At 41.8% G+C, this 25,279-nt stretch overlaps 1 long non-coding RNA gene across 2 annotated transcripts in view; it reads left to right on the forward strand.

Moving 5' to 3' along the window:
* Positions 1 to 25,279, forward strand: part of LOC125462294 (uncharacterized) — a 171,855-nt gene that overhangs the window by 101,355 nt on the left and 45,221 nt on the right. For both annotated transcript variants that reach the window (XR_009447120.1, XR_007249635.2), the window contains one exon: positions 4,928 to 5,044. This is a non-coding gene — a long non-coding RNA (uncharacterized LOC125462294). The remainder of the gene's footprint in view (positions 1 to 4,927; positions 5,045 to 25,279) is intronic.

Raw genomic sequence — 25,279 nt, forward strand, 5'->3', positions numbered from 1 at the left:
TGACTTTGAAATTACAGACACCATTCCTGGGAGCATGTGATCCACCCAGAATCTTTGCAGTCCCAGTTGTGGCTTTCCACATGTGTGTACCAATCCCAGTCAACTTCATCAACTTTGGGGAAACGTAAATGGAACCAATGATAATCAAACCACAACAAACGTGAAACTGATTAATGTTTCTTTCAAATAATGTTGCTGGAATGTGATTCTGACGCTGAATGCATGTTCCACCATGAGAGCTTAAGAGAGGATGGCAACATGAGTAACCAGTTCTAAAACTGCTCTGTCAATGACACACATTGACTGACATCACAGTGTCTATGCACTGTACTTTTGGCACATGTTCGTTTGTCTGCATTAATTTCCTTAATCCAATCTTTCCTTCCTGTTCTGGATAGGATTTGACGCAAATTCACCCTATTTCCTTTACTTCTGTTCCTCTGTTTCTTTTTCAATTGGTAAAGTTTAAAGGTGTGAGAGACCTACTATTGATCTTATCACTCATACCCAGCTTTGCTATCCCATCTCTAGCTCACATCTCCAGCAATTTATGGTGCAAATGATTTTTGTGCTGAGGGATGAACATAAAAGAATCAGTTCACTCTTAAACTTTCTTAAAACCTGCATTTTAGCTTTACAGTTGAGGGATTATCAGTTATATTGAGCAATAAACTGCATGCAAAACATTTGACTCCAAAAGCAGCTACAAGGAGTTTCATTTGAATTAACTCTCAGTTAATATAGGAATGATGAGGACCTAAAGCAATTTAAGTGATGCATTTGTATAAGTTGCTGCAATGCAGAGGCATATACTTTGATGGTAGCCACTTATCCCTTCACACAAACAATTGTAAAAGAACCTTCCTTTGTCTGTGATATATGGTGGCAGTTAAAATAACTTCATCATAAATCATCAGGAATGCAGGCTGCACAATACAATTTTTGTAGTAGTGTCTACAAAAGCCACAATATGTCCCTCATTTGCAATAAATTCAAATGCTATAAAGTTTAATTTTACTGGCTGGTAGTCCAGAGAGATTCCCCACTTCTACATCATTTCATCAATATTGAACGTATTGAAATTGTCATGACTGTGTTATTTTTCGATTATATATTATGTAAAGATACAAAGATGGACAGTGAATAACACACTGTAGGAGCAAATTGCTGCAGATGCTAGACTCGAAACATTAGCTTGCTCCTTCTCCATGGATGCTGTCTAACCTGCTGTGATCTCCAGCATTTGTTGCCTTCAGGGAATCATACAAGGTGACTCCCAGAAGCCACATAACTGTTCTTGTTGATTCATGACAGCTCAAAAAGCAGGCTGACTGTTGGGTTATATCAGCATCAATCGCAAAGGGTATCATTTACAATTAGACTAAATCTTGGAAAATTCAATAGATCCTTCTGAAGTTGTGAGAATTCAAAGCCTCTGAGAAAACAGGAGACTGGAAGATCACCACAGGAAGTTCCAGCATAATCGTCTTTGCTTTCTGGTGCAATAATTAATCAAGGTTAGCTCAGAAAACATTTTGCATTGGCTGTGATAAGACAGGCTGTTAGACACCATTTTCTCAGAATACCAAGGAGAAACCTGAGAGACACCATGAGAGAAAGAGGAAGAAGGAGTTCTCAACAGTTATCAATAGTAAAACGCAAACTAATTCAGGGTTATTGTACTGAATCAGTATGCCAGGGCCCACAACTTACAGGCAAATAAAGGAACCTTCATTCCCTCCCACAGCTCATTCTGCTCAGACTACTCAGTCTGATCTCAAAGCTATCATAGTACTAAATTAAAACTTGCTGTTTTCAACTCCTTCATCTCAGGAAGAGAAAACTTCAAGCAAGCACATGGGCTCCAATGACAACTTTTATCTCTATAAATATCACTTATCCATAGCAAACTTTAATTTTTGTATGCATATTTTAACTGATAATTTATTTATGATTTTCTTAATAACATTCAGCAATTGTTGTGTAAGAAACCAACCTTTACTTTGTCTAGGGCTAAAACTTTACTGCAAATGATTTTTAAATTGGGCACTTGGCAAATTCAGGGGAAAAAGCAGATGAGAAATGCTGGAAGTAATCAGCAGGTCAGGCAGCATCTGTGGAGAGAAGACATTAATATTTTAGGTACATGGTTTTTCTGTCAGGAACATCAAAGTGGGATTTTCCCATGAGTAATAGGACTCCGATGTCAGGCACACGCCGGGATCCTGAACCTGCCATACTTTCAGTACGTTCACCAGCACAGACTTCCATGAGGTGGTCTCCTAACTGACCGCTTGAGCACTTGCCATCCTATTAATGATGCTGGATGTTCTGACGAAATGGAAGCCTCAGTCAGAGGGCCTGTAGTGGTTATTGCTGGCAACCTCACTGGGTACTACCCAGACAGACAGTTCAATATTGGAATGCCTTAATATTGAGGGACCTTCAGCTACCTGCAAATTTCTGACAATTTCAAGAAGCTCAAAGCTGATATCACTGTCAGAGTGGAGGAGAAAATCTCTCCTCTGGACTATTCTGCAGACATTCCTCTCTATGACTCTGTTATTAGGTCATAGAGCATCCAGTTCTGGTAGCACGCTTCCTGCTCCTGAAAGGTTGACTTGAAGCTGATGATGACCTCTGCACAAAGTGGGAAACAGATCCACGATGGAAATGTATGATCACAATCACAAAATTATCCTTAAGTGAGGTAACCATGATGAAGAGTCCCAGACTTGAAACATTAACTCTGCCTTCTTCCTACATACAGCTGAGCTTCTCCTTCAATATTTGTTTCTGTTTCAGATTTCCTGCAATTCTTTGTTTTAGTTCTTTGGAACAACTGGCTGCCTTCCTCAGCAGTGTATGATGGCCCTGGTCTCCTACCCTCCCCTGGGATACGCCCACAGAACTGGGAATGTTTCAGGTGCAGTCCTGATCTGGATCCAACTTGTTTCACTAGCTGTTTGACCTTCATTTCTGTCTCCAGAAGGTCTGGAAATTATAGCCTGCTTTTTTTTTTATTAGTCACAGAGTCATTCAGAACAGAAACTGACCCTTAGGTCCAACTCGTACATGCCGACCAGACATCCCAATCTGATCTAGTCCCATTTGCCAGCATTTGACCCATATCCCTCTAAACACTGCCCAATCATATATCCATCCGTGGTTGTCTGGTTCTTCATCCTGCTTGGCATATCAAGGATTTCATGCACTTCAACTGCAGACGATAATGTTATGAGCTATGTAACGGATAGATTTTTACTTGTAAATTGCTTCATTAGGATTAAGAAATCTTTTGGATTGATCACTGCCATTTGTGCATATTTTAATAAAAAATAACAAAAGACTTCAATCAGCCTTTGCTGTCCTTTTATGTTTCAGTTCAATGAAAAACAGAATTAAATGCTGAATTCTGATGGAGCCTTGAAGAAACCGGCCCGCCACCCTATCCCCAACGCTCTATCCCAGGACTAAACTTCCTTTATTACTCTGGGATGGAGATCATCAGGCACTGGTGATTGGTCAGCTTTTAGCCCCATTAATTCCTCAGCACTATTTTGTTACTGATACTGATTTCCTTCAGTGTGTTCAGTACAATATATGTTTGTGCTGACACATATGTCATCAAACAAGATGATTTAATATTGTGTGATTAGTTCTCTGTTGATGAAAACTGAGGCAACATCAGGTCACCATTAAAGCTCTTCCTTTAGCTCCATTTGAATGAATCTAGATAGAGCTAATACACGTTCTTCACTGTGAATGAGAGGTCTAAACCTGGCAGTGTGAGGGTCAAACCTAAACACGGCAGTCTGAAGGAAAAGTCCAAACTTGGCAGTGTGGGGGAGAAACCTAAACTTAACAGTGTGAGGGTGCAGTGCTTGGAACCAGGTTGGTCTCATTGAATATGAGGTTGTTGATTGGGGTTGTTAACCTGGGCCAGCTAGGTATGTCCTGGCTTACCAAGATAACCAGGAGATTGGAAACTGCTCAGTTCAGGCGATGGACTCTGAGCTGACAGGCCACAGACAGTGTACTGTGCGCAAGTAAATGAGGGGTGTCTTTGTGATGGGATGCGGGCTTCTGTGTGGGTATTTCACAGGAGTGGCCTAAATTTGGCAATGTGAGGGAGAGGTCTAAACTCAGCAGTGTGAGGGAGAGGTCTAAACTCAGCAGTAATGAAGGAGGGACTAAAACCTGGCAGTGTGATGGAGGGACTAAAACCTGGTAGTATGAGGGAGGGATTAAAACCTGATAGTATGAGGTTGAAATCAGAACACGGCAATGTGAAGGGGTAGTCCAAACATCCCAGGTTAGAGTGACCTAACTCATTCAGTATAACGGGGATGAATTGACGTCAATCAACTCTGTTTCATTGACCCATGGTGCAGTATTATCCATGTCACTACATGGGTTAATTGATATCTCCACAGTGTACTTGCACATCTAAACTACTCTATTGGAAAAGGCAGAGAGTAAGTTAATGGTCTAGTTGATGTTTTTTTCCCTCATGCCCTATGGTATCTCAAGGATGTATCACTGCTGAGTAATAGGCAACAAGCTCTGTACCTTATTTCTCCCTGTCCCCAAATTCAACTCCCACATCTATCCCCTCAACAAACCTTTAAGAGACGTAAATCAATAGTCCAAAATGTGAGGGAACATTCAGCTTGACAGCTCCCCGTCACACTGCTACTATGTTTGGAAACTCAATTACATGGGTGATTGAACCGATGCCAACCTCTGCTGTATTGCTACATTCCTACCTTTCCCATCGTACTGTAAGGTAATTGTAATTTATTGTCATGGATTTCTTTTTCGTTACCTGACAGAGCTGGCTAGAATTCTTTGTGAAGTAAATGGGCTTTGAGAAGAATGGCTGGGAATATCTTCATCAATTTTTACCCTTTTTTACCTTTTTTAGTGCATACACACTGTTTTCCTCATGTCACAACAGAAGAAATAACATGAGCACGGACGTCAAAATCCTAGCAGCCACAGACAACAACATGGGCTACAAAGGACGGGATAGAACAGCAAGGTCAGTCAGCAAACTTATTGATGCATGCAACATTCTGAGGGGGCTCCACAAAGGGGATGTTGAAAAGATGTTGTCCCTCATGAACATATTTAGAACAAAGAGACACTATGTAATGTGCACTGCAAAGGGCTTTTGATGTAATTGTTTATTTTCAGCTGCACCTTGTGACTACAGTTGCATCTGATGTGCTGTGAGAATGAGCACAACAGCATAGGATTAAGTCATGTTGGGTACTGTTGAACTTGTTTGATCTTTATGGGAACAAAAAAGCTTAAGTGGCTGAAAAATACTTCTGGCCATTTTGCCTGTGTAAGCAAGCACGTAAACAGAAATGTACCCTACAGGCAGGGTACGTGCAACAAAATTGTAAGGCGTCAAGAAACATTCCAATGTTCCCATTCCCTATGATTAGCAAAGCACGGACGGGTTGAATCCCTTCCCTATAGGGTCTCTAACCAGGTGGGTTGGCGATGGAGCGGACCACATAAGGGGGTCATTAATCTCTGATTGCCACAGGTTTTTAAGCATATTTATAGTGGGAGATAAGAAAGCCCCGCCTTTCCTTAGTTCTGTACCAGCTATCACACCAAACATCACATCCTTTTACCTGGGCAACTGATCACTGTCCCGAGTAAGAACAAGACCAAGGGCATTGTGAGTATGTTCAGAAAGCTTGTAACTCTTCAGGCTGTTAGTTAAGAAGGCCCAGGTGGAAGAGACCAATACTTTTTGTAGGGCTTAGAGCCTAAGCCAAAGGGGTGAAGCAGTGAAAAACTCAGCCTTGTTAATGTTGTCCAGATCAGTGGATGTGTTATCTCATTGTTAAAAGTAAGGCAGGGAGCTAAATGAAAGAAATATTTTCCCGTAATTTAACAGATAAAACATGATTCAGTTTCTGTAGATATTTATAGTGTGAAGTCAAAGCTCAATTGAAAGAAATCAGCTTGAGAATTTTGTTTTTCTTTGATGGGTACTGCATGATGATATTTACCAGTTATTGGTGTGTTATGCATAGCCTTGCAATTTTGAAACACAGTTCAATAAAATTGGCAGAAGAATGTTATAATCTATATTTTGTGGCAACATCATTAATTATTCTATTCAAGTCTGAACCCCCGTCACAGATTGATAGAATGGGATCTCCCATTTAAGATGGAGTTGAGTGGGAATTTATTTCCTCAGAGGGTAATTACATTAGGAATTCACTGTCCTAGAGAACAGTGGAGGTTGAATTATGAAATATGTTCAACTTGAGCTCAGCAGACTTACAGTGAACTCCAGGGTCATGTTGAGTGCAGACCAGAATATGGAATTAAAACCACAGCTAGATCAATTGTAATCTTATTGAATGGTGAAGCAGAGTCGAGGGGCCAAATGGACTACTCCTGCTGTTATTTCAGCTGTTTTTAACATTGGTACAAGATTGTGTTAAAATTTGGGGTGAGTTGTTTAAAAATCTATTTCAGTTTGCCAGAGGGAGATCAAATTAGCCGTGGACAGGCCAGAGCTTGGTTCAAAATGACTCTCACTTCATGTCTCATTAATCATTTCTTTACACATAGAAGAATATCTACAGCAGGGGTGTATTTAAGGCAAAAGATTAGCACAGAACTGTTCTAACTCTGCGGTCCAATCCTTCAAGGTGATTATGATGGGAAGCATCAGATATTCAAGGAACAGTTTCTTTCAGCTGAGGAAGTGCTGTGTCTCTTATGGCCTGGAATAAGACATGATTCTTCTCACATGTTGCTTCTAGTATTCTGAGAGAGCAGCACTTTTAAAATTTCACTGCACGGCAATGACTTTTTAACAAATCGATAGGTATTAAAACCGGATTAATACAGATGGATAGATCCTATAATTGATCATAATTGTACGTGAACTATGGAAGTAAAATACCAAACAAGTTAGACAGCAAGACAAGCATCTTTTATTTAGACCAGTATTTTCCATCACTGAAAAGGTTACCCACAGGTTGACATCACTGCTTCCCAGGAATGGGGAGTCGAAGAGGGGACAAGAAAACATGCGAGCACTAATTGAATCAGTTTAACCATTAAGTAAACTAATTTGAAATCACGTGGAAATAGTGCACTGAATAAAAGAATTCTGAATGCCATTTCAACTGTTTCAGCTCACAAATCTCCAATGACCACCTGCAAATATTAAATCAATGTACAAAGAAATGCCGTGCGTGCCCGTTGCCACACTAGTCTGGAAAAGCATCTGCTCTCAGAAACTAAGCAGACGCAGGCCTAGTTAGTATGTGGATGGGAGGCTGTCTGGGAATACCAGATACAGTAGGAGGCTCTCATGGGCCAGCAGTAGTGAGTCTGACTCCAGATCAGGTGGTTGTGTATTTGAGTCCCCTTGGGTTCAGAGTTAATTTTAAGGGTCATCTTGTGGCACAGAGATAGAGTCCCTACTTCTGGACCAAAAAGTCCTGGGTTCAAGTTCCACTTGCTCCAGAGGTGTATGACAACATCTTTGAACAGATTGATTAGAAAAATAGGTTTAATTTTTAAAAACAAAAAATACTATGTGTCACATATTTAATGCAAGAAACGGCAAAAACAAACATAAAGAGACATTCAAGTAGAGACAGATGTTGCACTGGACAACTTTTCCAATTTGTAGAAGATTGTGTTTCAAGCTCTGAGGGACAATATCAGGTAATCAATGATTTATACAATGTATTTGTTTGGAAGCTATTTTAGAATGCTGAATTATTAAGAATATGTCAAACTATTTACATTCAGAAAAAAAATGTATCCACATATTGCAAAATTGGGTAGAGCACTTGTGGATTGGGAGGCAGGATGTTAGAATTTGATGTTGGTAAAATATTGGTGTTTGTAAAACGCTAGGGAGAAAAGCATTGTGTGGTTCCTGTAAAAATGATGTGCTTTATCTACGCTTACATATTTATAAAAGTGTCTTTTAGCAGCTTGAAAGCCTGCAAGAACAGAGAGCACTTGAACTTAAACATTTGTATCAAAAGGCTATACAGTTAGCAGGCCAAGCTGCCTGTTTTGATACCAAGGCAACATGTTTTGAATTTAGCTAATCAGGCACTTAGATACCAAAAATCAATTAAATTTAAATCTGATGGTTTTGACAACCTGTGACCAATCCTATTGTAAGAAATATTGATATGTCGTCAAAATTATAAAAGAAGGGGCATTTGGGCAAAGAGAGGAGAACTAACTGCCATCTGTCAGAGTTAACAGCTCTTAGCTCTATAAAGAGAATCACTGGTTTTCATAGGCTTTTAGCGAAAGCACCATCTAAGAAAAATGAAAGTGTGACTTGTATTTATTGGAACCGTATACCATTAGAATCTTGTTTTACTCAGAAGCAATTAGTAGTTACAGGGGTTTATTCAGTTTGTTAGTAGTTTAGTTAATTTGTTCACTGTTAAAGTTAGATAAATAAATTGTTACTTGTTGATTGTAAAGTGAGTGTCAGGGTTTTGTTTTATTTAATGACTAGAAGTTACGGAAAGGCAGGTTACATCACTTTTCACACTCCTCTTACAGATTATAAGGTGAGGTGCTCATCTTTGGGTGTTTTGGTTTTAGTTTTCAGAGGTGGGGTCAACCTCTAGTTTATAACAGCTTGGAGTCTCAGGTCTGGAATCTGTCCAGCTTGTGTCTGGGATCTGAATGGATTTGAGTGGCTCTGAACAGATCTGAATGGATTTGGATGGAGCTGGGCAGATAGGAACAGATTTAGGGCATGAAAGGTGCCAGCAGATTTAAACGGACTTGGGGACTAGTGCCTGAGATCTTTAACTAAAACTCAGGTGAGAAGTGAGAATCTGTTTAATTTTGGCTGTTTGTTGTTGGTTAAATTAAAAGTGAGGTAATGGCTCTTTTAGTCACTACGTGTTTTTTGGGGTGGAAGTTAGTGACTTTGGGGGTTTTACAAACTGTGAGCAAGGGAAAGCTGCTGAAATTGGCAAGCAAGTTGCAGTTGTGGTTTCTTTTGCCCTGTGAGAAAAGAAGGAGTAATTACAGCAATAGCTTGACATTTAATTTTGCTGGAAAGGCCATCAGAATTTTTGGAAATGGCTAGGATTCAATTGCTGATGAAGCAGCTTGAACTGGAAAGGGAACTGAAACTGTTTGAATTATGATTACTAGCAGAGGAAAGAGAAAAAGGAAAAGACAAAATAAAGGGGAAATGAGAGTGAAGAAAGGGAAAAAGAGATAGACTTTGAACTTTGGAAGCTCCAAATTAGACAGGATAGTTGACTTGAAATGATGCAAATGAAGGTGGAAGACAGGCTTAGTGAGGAGGAGAGTGATAATGAGAAAACCCACCAAAGCCAAAGTCCTTGTAGGGTTGTACACAAATATGCTTGAACATTACCAAAATTCGATGAAAAAAGTGTAGAAGCCTTTTTCACTTCCCTTGATAAATTGGCTAAACAGATGAACAGGCCAGAGACAATGTCTGTAACGCAAATTCAGATCAAGCTGGTAGGCAGGGCTCGTGAAGTGTTTGCAGGGTTGTCAGAAAAGGTGCTGGGAAATGTGAAGCAGTAAAACAGACTATTTTGAGACCCTAAAAATTGGTAGCAGAAACGTGTAGATAATGTTTCAGAGACGTAAGAAAGGAACCAGGTCAGACTTATATTGAGTTTGAGAGAATTAAGTAGAACAACTTTGATAAATGGATGAGAGCATTAAAGACAGAAAAGACTTACGAAGCTCTTAGAGATACTATTCTGCTGGAGCAATTTAAAAACTCATTTCCAGAAGTGATAAGAACTCATGTTGAGGAACAGATAGTTCATACAGCAAGAAGAGCTGCAGAGATGGCAGGACGCATACGCATTAATGCATAAATCGAAATCTAGCTCCCAACAGCAATTTCATTCTGTGAGAGATAGAAATTGGGAAAGATGGAGACCCTTCAATGAAAAAAAAAGTTGATCTCACTGGGAACAGTTTATCACATGTGAAAAAAGAAACACAAGAGGGGAGAAAAAGAGTTGAGAGACCTCATGTGCTTTCACTGCAATAAGGTGGAGCACACAAAGTCACAGTGCTGGTGGTTTAAGAAAGGCACTAAGGAAATGGATGTTGTAAAAGAGGCTAAACCGGGGGTTTGGTTGAAATAGTGAAGGAAATCCCAAGAGAAGTCAAGGAGCTACAGGAGAGTGCGCACTCTAGCCATGGGCTCGATCGTAAGATAGTGCCCAAATGCTTCAAAGACTTCATCTGTGTGGCTAAGGTTTACTCAGGTAGAACAGGGAGAGTAGGTAAAGAAGTTAAAATATTGAGAGACACAGGAGCTGGCTAGTCTCCAATAATAAGAGGTGAAAATGTTTGCACTCCTTCTGAAATATTGCCCAAGAGAGTGATAATCAGTGGAATAAATGGAGAGAGGAATGTGTTCACCTGCGCAAGATGTGGCTGGAAAGTTTAATCAAGATTGGGAAATGACGGTGGGAGGGATGGAAAATTAGCTATTCCATGAATATAGTTTATTCTGGGAAGCAATATAGCTGAATCATAGGTGAGAGGGATGCCCATTGTAGTGAGGAAGCTAAAAGAAAACCAGGGAACTGAGGAGTTAAAAGAAAAATACTCTGGAACTTTTTCCAGACTGTGTGGTGGCAAGATTCCAGAACCATCAACTAAAACTAGAAGGGAAAACAAAAGAGAAAGATGAAGGAGTTGAGGCCCAGTTACCTAACACTCTGTATGATGAGGTGGTAAAGAAAAAATCTAAACAGGCGAAGGATTAGGCAAAGGTGGTTAGTTCTGAAAGATTCGTGGAATTACAACAAAAAGATGAGACGAGAAAGGATAGATATCGTAAAGCCTACTGTGTAAAGGAATCAGAATGTATTCCAGATAAAATCTTAAGGCAGAAATGGATTTTGGCAGGCTAGTGAAAAGAAGACGTGGGTGGAAGGTCACCAGATTGTGTTGCTGGTAGAATACAGAACGGAAGTATTGCAGGTAGTGGACAAATTACCTGTAGGACGTCATCTAGGAGTGAGGAAGAGCCCGGCTAAGATACAGAAGCATTTCTATTGGCCTGGATAACATAAAGGTGTTGCTGAATTTTGCTGTACCTGTGAACCATGTCAGATAGTAGGAAAGCCACAGGTAGTAGTAAAGCCAGTGCTTTTGATGCCAATTCCTGCGTTTGAAGAACCTTGCTCACAGGTTATAATTGACTGTGTAGGCACCCTCCCTAAAACCAAAAGTAGGAACCAGTATTTGCTAACCATAATGGACGTGTGTACCAGGTTTCCAGGGGGAATTCCATTGCAGAATATCAAGGGCAAAAAAGGTTGTGGAGGAGTTGTTTGCTTTCTTCACCTGTTATGGTCTATCCGGGGAGATTCAGTCAAACAAAGGGTCCAATTTTACTGCCAAATTATTTAAGGAGGTCATGGACAATTTAGGCATCAAGCACTTTAAATCAAATGCATCCCATTCTGAATCCCAGGGATCATTAAAAAGGTGGCATCAGATCCTAAAGGCAATGCTGAGGGCTTGTTGCCAAGATTACCCAAATGATTGGGATAGGAGTAAAATAAAGAAAAAGATAAAATCAAAGTGTGCCTTGTATTTATTGGAACAGCACACCATTAGAATTTCGTTTTATTTGGGAACAATTCGTGGTTAGAGGGGGTTGATTTGGTTTGTTAATAGTTTAGTTAATTTGTTCACTGTTAGAGTTAGATAAATAAATTGTTACTTGTTGATTGTAAAGTGAGTGTTGAGGATTTGTTTTATTTAATCACTAAAAGTTGCTGAAAGGCAGGTTACGCCACTTTTCACACTCCTCTTACAGATTTTAGGGCAAGCTGTTCCTCATTGGGTATTTCGGTTTTAGTTTTCAGAGAGGTGGTCAACCTTCACTTTATAATACACATACACATTACAGATACAGACGTATACAAAAATTACATATTATGTATGTATACAATGTTTATTATTGTAACGGGGGTGGTTTCCTGTTTAAAAGTAAGGTGTTATAAAATGCTCCATGTATAATTCATCATATTGCATATCTGGTGCCTCCAAATATTGGGCTATGGAGGGGAGGTGGGAGCTGTTTGCTTGTCTACTTCAGAGTGAGACAGATATCTTAAACTGTGCAATATTTCAATGGTTTGATTTAGCATGGCACAGATCAGTTAAATCATATGTGAATCTCTCAGAATACTGACTAAGACGAATCTTTGGGTTATTTTAAGCTTTGGTTTCATTCAGGAAAAACAACATTGAGCAGGTTAGGATCAGAACTCCTGCCTTCTAACACAGATATTTATCTCAATGCTGTTGTGGGAATTTGCTACGTGAAAATTGGTCTGCTGCATTCTCTACAGTGATGACTGTAAAAAATGCTGTGTATACATGCAACAGTAGTGTTAATTTTGGCCTTGGGCAACTATTGAATTCGTTGTTCTTCAAACTGTATATCAAGCATTCATTTCTACTGAACTCAACGAGCAGTAAAATTGGACAGGGGTAAATGATCAATGAAGTCAATAGACAACCCACACTTCGTCTTGATATTTTTCTATGATCTAAAGTTAAATTTAGGGCTAGTGAGCTTTTCTACATGAGCTGTTCTCTTTTAAATCTGATGCAATTCAATTGAAATAGATCAAAACATGCAGGGATATTGACTTCTACAGTGTTAACTGCCATTTTTAGACTCTGAAAGGCCTATATTATTCAGACGCTCCAGATATGATGCAAGTAAAATCCGGGATTTTTCCAGCATTTCGGTCCATGATTCCTTTACCACACCTTCAGTTGGGAGAGCCATCTTTTGTTTCTTGCATTTATCGAAGGATGGTGAGGTGAATGAGAAGGTAGAGGGTCTTCTGTTTACTTCACTGCCTGATGTCACTTGATGGTGATCAGAGCGTTTGAAGGCTCAATAAGTCTGTACCATTCGCTCCCTTAATATTCACACAGTATAGTTTTGCCTTTCCAATGGTTTTGAAGAAGGAGAAAGGCCCCATCCAACATCTAAATAGATTGTCACCCTCATCAATTGTGCATAAATCTCAAATGAAATTTAGGTGAGATTCTAAAGGACAGAGAATCTGTTCAACACTGTCAATGCCCGGTCTTAAATACGTTTGCTGTAAATAATTTTCGATGATTGAGAAACTTCATTGAGCTCCAATTACAATCTCATTTTTATAACTTGTGAAAGTGTTTTCGAAATAAGAGCACATGGTTAAAACATTTCTATTAACTTCCACCCTAAATTGCTACGAAATAAATTACGTTGCTCCAAACAATTTCAAAAACTTCATAAAACAGCCATTAGCACTGACATTCGTGACCAATTGATTACTTCTTGGAAAATTCAGAGAGCAAACAAATTAGAAGAGTTGGTATCATTACAATAAAGCAAAAGAAAAAGAGGTTTAACTCTTGACACCTACAGAGCTAACATTTGAAGATGAAAATAGGCTAACGCAAAAGGCTCTCTAAGTGGACTATTGGGGCATCATTACCAACACCGAGGGAGTCCTTATCATGAGACGATTTTGATGAATGGAACTTTGAGAAGGGAGTATTAATTGACCTCAGAATCAGAGGGATCTGGATAGAGTAGTTAGGGGGCAACTATTCCCATGGACAGAAGTATCAAGAAACAGAGAACACAGATTTAAGATGATTGGTTAAAAAAAACAGGGTAACCTTTTCACAAATAATAAAATGTGAGGCTGGATGAACACAGCAGGCCAAGCAGCATCTCAGGAGCACAAAAGCTGACGTTTCGGGCCTAGACCCTTCATCAGAGAGGGGGATGGGGGGAGGGAACTGGAATAAATAGGGAGAGAGGGGGAGGCGGACCGAAGATGGAGAGTAAAGAAGATAGGTGGAGAGGGTGTAGGTGGGGAGGTAGGGAGGGGATAGGTCAGTCCAGGGAAGACGGACAGGTCAAGGAGGTGGGATGAGGTTAGTAGGTAGCTGGGGGTGCGGCTTGGGGTGGGAGGAAGGGATGGGTGAGAGGAAGAACCGGTTAGGGAGGCAGAGACAGGTTGGACTGGTTTTGGGATGCAGTGGGTAGAGGGGAAGAGCTGGGCTGGTTGTGTGGTGCAGTGGGGGGAGGGGATGAACTGGGCTGGTTGAGGGATGCAGTGGGGGAAGGGGAGATTTTGAAACTGGTGAAGTCCACATTGATACCATATGGCTGCAGGGTTCCCAGGCGGAATATGAGTTGCTGTTCCTGCAACCTTCGGGTGGCATCATTGTGGCAGTGCAGGAGGCCCATGATGGACATGTCATCAAGAGAATGGGAGGGGGAGTGGAAATGGTTTGCGACTGGGAGGTGCAGTTGTTTGTTGCGAACTGAGCGGAGGTGTTCTGCAAAGCGGTCCCCAAGCCTCCGCTTGGTTTCCCCAATGTAGAGAAAGCCGCACCGGGTACAGTGGATGCAGTATACCACATTGGCAGATGTGCAGGTGAACCTCTGCTTAATGTGGAATGTCATCTTGGGGCCTGGGATGGGGGTGAGGGAGGAGGTGTGGGGACAAGTGTAGCATTTCCTGCGGTTGCAGGGGAAGGTGCCGGGTGTGGTGGGGTTGGAGGGCAGTGTGGAGCGAACAAGGGAGTCACGGAGAGAGTGGTCTCTCCGGAAAGCAGACAGGGGTGGGGATGGAAAAATGTCTTGGGTGGTGGGGTCGGATTGTAAATGGCGGAACACTTATTATCCTGCATTATCCTCCGACACTTCCGCCATCTACAATCCGACCCCACCACCCAAGACATTTTTCCATCCCCACCCCTGTCTGCTTTCCGGAGAGACCACTCTCTCCGTGACTCCCTTGTTCGCTCCACACTGCCCTCCAACCCCACCACACCCGGCACCTTCCCCTGCAACCGCAGGAAATGCTACACTTGTCCCCACACCTCCTCCCTCACCCCCATCCCAGGCCCCAAGATGACATTCCACATTAAGCAGAGGTTCACCTGCACATCTGCCAATGTGGTATACTGCATCCACTGTACCCGGTGCGGCTTTCTCTACATTGGGGAAACCAAGCGGAGGCTTGGGGACCGCTTTGCAGAACACCTCCGCTCAGTTCGCAACAAACAACTGCACCTCCCAGTCGCAAACCATTTCCACTCCCCCTCCCATTCTCTTGATGACATGTCCATCATGGGCCTCCTGCACTGCCACAATGATGCCACCCGAAGGTTGCAGGAACAGCAACTCATATTCCGCCTGGGAACCCTGCAGCCATATGGTATCAATGTGGACTTCACCAGTTTCAAAATCTCCCCTTCCCCCACTGCATCCCTCAACCAGCCCAGTTCATCCCCTCCCCCCACTGCACCACACAACCAGCCCAGCTCTTCCCCTCTACCCACTGCATCCCAAAACCAGTCCAACCTGTCTCTGCCTCCCTAACCGGTTCTTCCTCTCACCCATCCCTTCCTCCCACCCCAAGCCGCACCCCCAGCTACCTACTAACCTCATCCCACCTCCTTGACCTGTCCGTCTTCCCTGGACTGACCTATCCCCTCCCTACCTCCCCACCTACACCCTCTCCACCTATCTTCTTTACTCTCCATCTTCGGTCCGCCTCCCCCTCTCTCCCTATTTATTCCAGTTCCCTCCCCCCATCCCCCTCTCTGATGAAGGGTCTAGGCCCGAAACGTCAGCTTTTGTGCTCCTGAGATGCTGCTTGGCCTGCTGTGTTCATCCAGCCTCACATTTTATTATCTTGGAATCTCCAGCATCTGCAGTTCCCATTATCTCTAACCTTTTCACAAATATCTGTATCTCGAGTTGCAGTTGGAGTTGTAGGTTGGTTCTTCAAGCTGACTGGTTTTTGTGCAAACATTTTGTCTCCCTTCTAAGAACCATCCTGCCACCACCCTGGCTAAGACCCTTGTACCTACTTTAGGACTTTTGCTGCTATTTTTTGTATTAACCTAGTGGTGGAAAGGAGTGGGGTAAGGTACACGGCAAGTAATCTGTAACTAGCAGCTCTCAGTGGAAAGGGCATCTGACTTTGGGTCCTTGATCAGCAAAGAACCCACTGCTTGATCAGTGCTGGCCTGTTAAAGGATTAGGACAAGATGCAGCAGAGAAACTGTGATGAGAGATGTTGTACCAAGGGCCGAAATCTCCACTGTCACCACAAGGTTCAGCATATATCTCAAACAGGGCAACATGGCAAGCACCAGCATGGATTTTGCGTTCAAATGTAGGGAATGATATTTGAACCCACAATCTTCTGCCATAAGTATGGCATTGACTGGAATGTAGGAACATAGGACCTGGCCATTCGGCCCCATGGCCTTGTTCTGCCATTCAATTAGGTCATAGCCGATCTCTGGCCTATGACTGAGCTGCAGCTTTTACCAACTGTCCAAATAACTAATACAGGACATTTGCAACAATTGGTGAAATCAATTGTATGAGCTGACTGCACTGTTGAGAGTGGTGTTTCATGGTGAAAGTTGCTGCCACCAACCTTTCTGTATGAAGGGAATTATGGGACCTGCTTAGTCTAGCATGGTAGAAGTAAATTACTTCCTGATTTAACTAGAAGAGTCTTTTGCAGCTTTCAAGATATCGTTTATTGCATGTTAGGAACTAGTTATAGATTCCATTCATTTTATTTTCTGTTTATTTGGGGGTTTTGGGTGTCGCTGGCTGGCCAGCATTTCTTGCCCGTCCCTAGGTATCCCTGACAAGGTGGTGGTGAGCTTCCTTCTTGAACCCCCTGCAGTCTACCTGCAGTGGGTTGACCCACAGTGCTACTAGGGAGAGAATTCCATGATTTTGACCCAGTGACAGTGAAGGAACAGTAATATATTTCCAAGTCAGGATGATGAGTGGCTTAGAGGAGAACGTGCAGGTGATAGTGTTCCCATATATCTGCTGCTCTTGTCCTTCTGGATGGAAGTGGTCGTGGGTTTGGAAGGTGCTGTCTGAGAACCTTTGGTGAATTTCTGCAGTGCACCTTGTAGCTAGTACACACTGCTGCTACGGAGCGTCAGTCGTGGAGGGAGTGAATGCTTACGGATGTAATGCCAATTAAGCGGGCTTCTTTATCCTGGATGGTGTCAAGCTTCTTGAGTGATGTTGGGGCTGCACTCACCCAGGCAAGTGGGGAGTATTCCATCACAATCCTGACTTGTGCCTTGCAGATGGTGGACAGGCTTTGGGGAGTCAGGAAGTGAGTTGCTCGCAGCAGTATTCCTAGCTTCTGGCCTGCTTTTGTAGCCGCTGTGTTTATAAGACCATAAGACCATTAGACATAGGAGTGGAAGTAAGGCCATTCGGCCCATCAAGTCCTCTCAGCCATTTAAATCATGGCTGATGGGCATTTCAACTCCACTTCCCTGCACTCTCCCCGTAGCCCTTGATTCCTTGTGACATCAAGAATTTGTCGATCTCTGCCTTGAAGGCATCCAACGTCCCGGCCTCCACTGCACTCTGTGGCAATGAATTCCACAAGCCCACCACTCTCTGGCTGAAGAAATGTCGTCTCATTTCCGTTTTAAATTTACCCCCTCTAATTTTAAGGCTGTGCCCACGGGTCCTAGTCTCCCCGCCTAACGGAAACAACTTCCCAGTGTCCACCCCTTCTAAACCATATGCTACCTTGTAAGTTTCTATTAGATCTCCCCTCAACCTTCTAAACTCTAATGAGTACAATCCCAAGATCCTTAGCCGTTCATCATACGTTAAACATACCATTCCAGGGATCATCCGTGTGACTCTCCACTGGACATGCTCCAGGGCTAGTATGTCCTTCCTGAGGTGTGGGGCCCAAAATTGGACACAATATTCTAAATGAGGCCGACTAGAGCTTTATAAAGTCTCAGAAGCACATCGCTGCTTTTATATTCCAACCCTTATGTGGTGAGTCCAGTTGAATTTCTGGTCAATGATAATCCCCAGGATGTTGATAGTGGAGAATTGAGTGATGGTAACACCATTGAACATAATAATAGAGACTTTGAGGAGGACCTGATATAAGGTTTCACCCCTTTGAGATCCTAAGCTATTCTGCCCTCATGTCCATGTGACATCATCATAGTAGGTGATGCTTATGGCATTCTTCAGTATTAGCCCTTTAAGACCCTATCAGGTACATACATGTCCTTTCTCCACACTTCCTTTCTCATTAAGGTTTGTGTATGTAATCACATTTACCACAGCCCTATTTTACCCCAAGCTTTAGGCTTTAGATTAGATTAGATTCTCTACAGTGTGGAAACAGGCCCTTCAGCCCAACAAGTCCACACTGCCCCTTGCAGCATCCCACCTGGACCCATCCCCCTATCACCCACACACCCCTGAACACTATGGGCAATTTAGCATGGCTAATCCACCTAGCCTGCACATCTTTGGACTGTGGGAGGAAACTGGAGCACCCGGAGGAAACCCACGCAGACATGGGGAGAATGTGCGAACTCCCCACAGACAGTGACCCGAGGCTGGAATCAAACCCGGTTCCCTGGCGCTGTGAGGCTGCAGTGCTAAACACTGAGCCACCGTGCCGGATAACCTGGAGGTTTCACAATTCTCCTGGAACATGTTCCCTTTGAACTTAGAAAGTTGTTGGCTGGAAGCACATTGATTTTGATTCTCTTCCTGGCTGCCTAAAGCCTGCAGGTTCCCAACATGATCAAGGTCACCATTAGATTTGTCCTTTTTAAAACTGGGGAGCAATTGATTTGTAATGGGGTAAAGGTCCTGAAGTTCTTTATGAACAATATACAGTCTCAGCTGGTCTGCAGCTCCTTGGATGACTACTCGTTCTGTTCAGATCCCTAATCCAGATTTGCTATCCTTGTCCTCAATGTGACAATCATTATGCATTGTAATGTGAAATGTGTTGCGTACAATTGGACTACTCCTTTATTTAAAATATCTTGATTGACCTGTAGGCACAAATGCAGAGTGAACTCCTTTCACAGGATGGGGAGCTAAGCCTTCAGCTTCATGCTCATCCTGGCTATTGTGCCACCGTGTACTGAACACATAATTTGAAACTGCAGACGAACTCAATATTATGTCTGGTAATACAGTCTCCCATTAACCTGGAGATTGCTTCTACTGTTGTCTGCAGTTTACTTTGCACATATACTGTTTTACAAACATACCTCAAGAGATGGCCTTGAAATCTTTGTCTTCATGGAGGCTTCTTTGCTTTGTCTTTTTCATCCAGTAGTAAAACTAAAAGTCTGTTTCTATGATTAATCTCCAACCATGGGCACCATTGGAAAATGTCTAACAACCAAACCACTTTCTGAATCATAGCATTTGATGTTTCCACATCTGGTACCACTAATGATGTGTAATAGATCAGTTTGAGATCCGTTCCTAAGCGTATAGTTGAAGCATAGCTGCTCTGATGGTTGGAAAGGATGGATTATTTTATGTTAAGGCCCTGTAGATGTTGACATGTCCTTGACTGCTGAAAATTATTCACCTGATGATGATTTCAATGCCATCTTTGCATTTTCTTGTACAGTTCTCTCAGAGGTTCTTCAGTAGTTGCCAAGTGAAGAAAACCTTTTGGCAACTGTTTTACCATCATAAGACGTTAAGACATTGTCATCACTAAGAAACTTCAGACAGCCTGGACTGATTTCAGAGTGACAAATTCAGTGAAGACTTCAGTCTTCTGAGAATTCTCCATTATATCTTCACTGTTGACTACCTGAGTCCCAAGAGCTAAATAGATTCCTTGGGGAAATCACCTTCATTAAGGGGCAGCTCCTTTGCTTGTTAGCGCATTAAAACTGTATGCATGCCCTGATTATGCTGTTTAACTATTTCCCCTTATATCAATATGTCACCTGTGTGGCATAGACTCCATGGAGATCTTGTAAAAGGTTGGACTATGGAAATGTTGAAAATCTCTTGTACTGAGGCAATCCATATGGTAACCTGCTGAAAAAAAACCTCCCAAAAGGATTTATGAATGTTGGAAACAATCTTGATTGCTCATCCAATGACATCCACCAGAAACTATTATTTACATCAAGATTTGTGAAAATGTACTTTCGGGTAGATCCAAATAAGCTGTCATCAACTGTTGACAAATGGTGGATTTCTCTCACCATTGACCTGTTCAACTGTGTGAGGTCAACACAAATTCGAGTGTACAGTGAAGATTGGGAAGCAGAACCATACTGTAGCTCGGATGGTTTTGTGACGAGGGAAATGAGTTCTATTCTTATTATTTCTGTAATGTGTTGCTCAACTCAGTTCATTAAAGGATGCAGAACCTTCCTGGGTGTATTGGGAGACAAGAGTTTAACATCGGTCTTCATTGCTTTTCAGTATTCAGCTCCTCCAACCCTTTAAATAATTTAGGGTGTTCATATTAAAAAGAGCTCCTTAATTTGTACCGTTGAGAAGAAGATTAAGGTAATGATATGCTTTTTTTTCAAGAGTCAGAATTCTAGATTCTGAGGTATGCATAGATTTTTACTGTTTAACACACCTTATGTTGGAATGTAGCTTGCAATATCCCATCAGCCCTATATGCTGTGTCATCTGGACAATGTGGTTACACAGTTATCAGCTATAGGCTGTTTTTCTTTTAACCTTGTTATCTGATAATATAGTGACAATCACCCCGGTGTCTAAATTCAAATGGGTGAAATGGCCATTGGCATTAATATTAGCTTGCTAACATGTAAATTTGGACCATCTATTTCCCCATTGAACACTTTTCTGTTGTGCTCCCTTCTAGCTTGTCAACCTCTTTTGTAGCTTTCACATTATTTCCTTAAACCAAGTCCTACAGCTGCATATTTTCTGAATGCAATCAAGATGTGTGTCCTATTTTCTGTTCTATTTAGTCCATCTCTGGAATTAAGTCTTCCAGGCAAGATCATTTCTGGTAGTGTGTCATCAAAGTGTGATTCTTCACTCTGCTGACTGAAAAGATTTCTATTTCACAATAATTACAGTTCAGTTCTGCTCCACTTTGCTGCTATACTGAAGGTGTTTCCTATGTTTTCCGGGTAAAATAGAAGATCATGAACTTTTCCATCCTTTCACTATGAATTCTACGGTTCATGGCTTTAATTAATAATTACAGTTTTAATCACAGTTTTATTGACTGACTCTTCTTCCTCACAGTTTAGCAAAGAATATCCTCCCTTTATAACAGCTCTTATGAAGTGTCTTCTGCCTTTTCCACAGCCAAAACAAAGTCTACCTAACATTCTGTCCCTGTTAGATCAGAGCTGCTTAAGCTTTTGATTTGCCCAATATTATAATTTTAATTAATGGCTTTGCAATATCTCCTGTAACCTTGGATTCATTTTTCTCTCGTCGTTATTTATTTCAGATTCTGTCGTCATGCATTCTAGTGCCAGCTTGTTATCATGATGGTACTCAATTTGAGCTGTAGGTAATTTTTTTTTAAATTTCTCACATCTGCAGCCTGGATTACTGTGCCATTTTAAAGTTTCCCTTGATCCCATGGGGATTTTCAGTCTGCCTGTTTGCTCACTCCAAAGCAGGGCAGCTCTGACAGATCACTGTCTCACAATGCAGCTTGCATCCACATTGGAGTTACTATTTTTCAGAGAGTTGCAACTCCGACTGAGGTCTGAAATGCTCTTTTAATTCACTGGCAAATTCTTCCTTGTACAGTTCTTAAGCCTTCCAGCTCCTCCCTGCTGCTGACTGTACTGTGTGAGAGGGAGACCTCAGGTTGAGTCTGAAGATCTCACACCACAGTTCACTACTCTGTATGGGGCTGCTGCTCATGATAATGTCAGAAGTCACAAGGATGCCAGGTTACAGTCCAACAGGTGTATTTGAAGTCACAAGCTTTCTGAGTGCTGCTCCTTCGTCAGGTGAAGTTGACTTCACATCAGATCTTCAGGCTCAACCTGAGGTCTTCCTCTCACACAGCTGACATCAGCTGATGAAGGAGCAGCACTGCAAATGCTTGTGATTTCAAATAAACTTGCGGGAGTGTACCCTAGTACTGGGTGACTTTTAATTTTCTCCGGGGCCTCCAAATCATGGTTCATGATGAAGATTGCTGCCATTGCTCTCTTCACCTGTAGGACATTACACGGTCAATTGGTCTAGAGTTTAGAATCCATACAGTGTGCAAACCAGCCATTCGGCCCAACAAGCCCACACCAACTCTCTGAAGAGTATCTCACCTAGACTTGCACACCTACTCTATTCCTGTAACTCTTGCACTTCTGATGGCTCATCCACCTAACCCATACATCCCTGGGCACTATAGCATTGTCAATCCATCTAACTTGCACATCTTTGGACTGTGGGTGGAAACCGGGGAACCCGGAATAAACCCACACAGACACAGGTAGAATGTGCAAACTCCACACAAAGAGTCACCCAAGGCTGGAATCGAACCCAGGCCCCAGGCGCTATGAGGCAGCAGTGCTAATCACTGAGCCATTGTCCCACCCTACAGCAAAACCACTTTTTGTTAATACTACAACTAGTTACAGGTTAAATTGCTGGGATGGACATTGTTACAGATCCTAAGCTGTTTTCCCGAAGAGTCTGCATGATTCATGATAAAGGGTAGTGTCTCTGGCGCTCTTCTGGATTAATCTTTTCAGACCCATATACAACAATGTGACCATAAACGCGTCAATGTGCTACGTTAACAGGGTAGAAGAGAGAAGCCAGTACTCTCCATGAGAATCTGCTACCTATACATTTTCAAAGAAATCTGCAGCCCAGCAACTGAAAGACGAGGGGTGGAATCAAAAATACCTTCCCCAGTTATTAGTATTCTCAAAGTGCATGTGCTTCCTTGCTGGTTTGTTCTTCATTGCCAAAGCTGCTTTGACTAGTTGATGCTCATTGATATACCAAATAGAATAGAACATAGAACATAGAACAGTACAGCACAGAACAGGCCCTTCAGCCCACAATGTTGTGCCTACCATTGATCCTCATGTATGCACCCTCAAATTTCTGTGACCATATACATGTCCAGCAGTCTCTTAAATGACCCCAATGACCTTGCTTCCACAACTGCTGCTGGCAACGCATTCCATGCTCTCACAACTCTCTGCGTAAAGAACCTACCTCTGACATCCCCTCTATACTTTCCACCAACCAGCTTAAAACTATGACCCCTCGTGCTAGCCATTTCTGCCCTGGGAAATAGTCTCTGGCTATCAACTCTATCTATGCCTCTCATTATCTTGTATACCTCAATTAGGTCCCCTCTCCTCCTCCTTTTCTCCAATGAAAAGAGAGCGAGCTCAGTCAACCTCTCTTCATAAGATAAGCCCTCCAGTCCAGGCAGCATCCTGGTAAACCTCCTCTGAACCCTCTCCAAAGCATCCACATCTTTCCTATAATAGGGCGCCCAGAACTGGACGCAGTATTCCAAGTAATCAATAATGTCTTGGTCTCCTACGACAGTGGAATATAATCATTGAAGGCAACTGAATTGGGGTCCTTTCACTCAGTATAAACGTAACATAAACATTTCTCATTGTTAAGCTTTCCCTTTACAGGTTATATCACTGGTTTGATTCCCTTATATTTTGCATGAACACATTAGTGAGAATAAACAAGCTAACAATTATATAAAAATTATATTGATGGAGTAAAATGTCCCAAGGTGTTTCACAGGAACATTATTTGGCACCAAGCCCTATAAAGAGCTCTAAGTCCAGATGACTAAAAGCTTGGTTAAAGAAAAGAGCTGGAGGAGTCATTTAAAGGGATGAGAGAGAGAGAGAGAGAGACCTGCTTTCTTTTGAATTCCCCCATTTCATTATGTAAAGGCCTTTTTTTTTCCTTTTACTTTTCTCATCGTTTGGTTTGGAACTGTGGATTGAAGTTAAGAATTGAACTTTGAAAAGCAGTTTGTTTTAAAACTGGAGGCTTTTTTCAGTAGGATCTGGACTGGAACGTATTGCAACTTAATTACTGATATGGGGCACTCTAAATGAACCAATAACATGTGGTTACTTTACTCGGGGTTGACATCTGATTGGATGCTGAATTGGACAGTCAAGGGAAGAGCCAGTGCTGAAGTCCTGAAGAAGGGTAATACTCAAAACATTAACTTCTCCTTTCCTCTAGATGCTGCCTGGCTTCATGTGTTCTTCCAGCCTCCTGTTTATCTACCTTCAGCCTCTGCAGTTTTTTTATTGTCTCGGAGAGCCAGTGCTAACCAGCTTACTACAGAGAATATTGATTGAAAAGAGAAAACAAGGAGAGACTTTGTCCGACTGGGTTTGGCAGGAGACAGTGTGGTGTTGCAAGTTTTGGGAGCGTGTCTTTCTTTTGCTTTGCTCTGTTTAGTTTCTTTCCAGTTATTGAGTTGTTGACTGTCCAGAAAAAAAGAACCCCAGTCTTTAAGAAATAAGTAGATATTTCTGAAATCCTGGTGAAAATGTTTGCATTATTGGTGACTTCAGAATTCAAGACAGATTATAGCTCGACATGTATGTGAACTACTCATTGTCCAAGGATTTCACGAAGGCCTGATATCTGTCTGTTTATTTAAACTGTTTATTGAATTGGAAAATTGTAATTATTTTATCTTCTTTCTAATTTATCCCTTCACAGTGTCTATATGCTTGTCTATCTGTTGGGGGGGGGATCACGATCAAAGAAGATTAGCCTTTAGATTGTAAATATTAATCAAATTGCCTACTCCTTATCTGTTCCACTAAAGTTACATTATTTACACTAAGTTGTTAGTTTTCATTTAATATGATCAGTTATTTGTGAATCCTGGTTAGGAACAACTGAACAATTTCGAGCACCTTTAAATCTTGTTAATCCAGTGATAGTGAGACTGATTTGGTTTAGCTTGTTACCCCAGTGTAGTTACGCTCACCAATAGTAGACAAATGGCATCTATGGAGGTCATAGGCTTTTGAATTTTCTCCTTGAACAGGCTCATGTCTTTTCCTCAATTTTCTCCTTTAGGACTTGACTTAAAACATACTTCTTCAACCAAGCCTGTGTCATCAGCCCATTACTTCTTTATGTTGCTCAAAAGCACTCCTGTCTTGGGATTTTTAACCTGAAAAGATGCTATATGAATGCAACTTGTTACATATTAATATATCAGTAGATCGCTCATGGATTTCTTATTATTACTGAGTTCGGGGTTATACTATGGCACTAGAACTAACTAATGTATGGCAGGACATAGATATGACATTTACCATGAAATTGTCGAGACAAATTTTATATACACATAAAATATCTTATTAAAACTTCATAATC

Source organism: Stegostoma tigrinum, chromosome 23 (genome assembly GCF_030684315.1).
Source record: "Stegostoma tigrinum isolate sSteTig4 chromosome 23, sSteTig4.hap1, whole genome shotgun sequence".
Classification (NCBI taxonomy): Eukaryota; Metazoa; Chordata; class Chondrichthyes; order Orectolobiformes; family Stegostomatidae; genus Stegostoma; species Stegostoma tigrinum.